This window comes from Odontomachus brunneus, unplaced genomic scaffold (genome assembly GCF_010583005.1).
Source record: "Odontomachus brunneus isolate Ranch 3 - 2012 unplaced genomic scaffold, Obru_v1 Obru_scaffold_057, whole genome shotgun sequence".
NCBI lineage: Eukaryota > Metazoa > Arthropoda > Insecta > Hymenoptera > Formicidae > Odontomachus > Odontomachus brunneus.
This window is the reverse complement of record NW_022639507.1, coordinates 1,639,603-1,639,977: the sequence shown is the minus strand read 5'-3', so window position 1 is coordinate 1,639,977 and position 375 is coordinate 1,639,603.

The following is a 375-nucleotide window of genomic DNA, read 5'->3' as shown; positions in this document are numbered from 1 at the left end:
TAATGGAGACAGTGTATTGACCACTTGTTCACATTTTCGGATAGGAAGATTGACTATGTATAATATTATTCCTGAAGTGTGTAATGCAATATGGGAAATATTACAAAAAACATATATTCGATATCTACAAGAAGAGAATGAATGGCTAAAAATAGCAGATGACTTCAATAATATGTGAGATTTCCCAAATTGTATCGGGCCAATTGATGGGAAGCGATTTTCAAAGTTTTGAAAATGTTTTTCCACACATCCTTTTTTCCCTAGTATTTTTGAAATCTACATAACATTTATCATATAAACAATGATTTTCGTGCACAAAATCAATAATTATTTCATCTAGATTTTTATATTCCATGATGAAAATAAGAGATTATA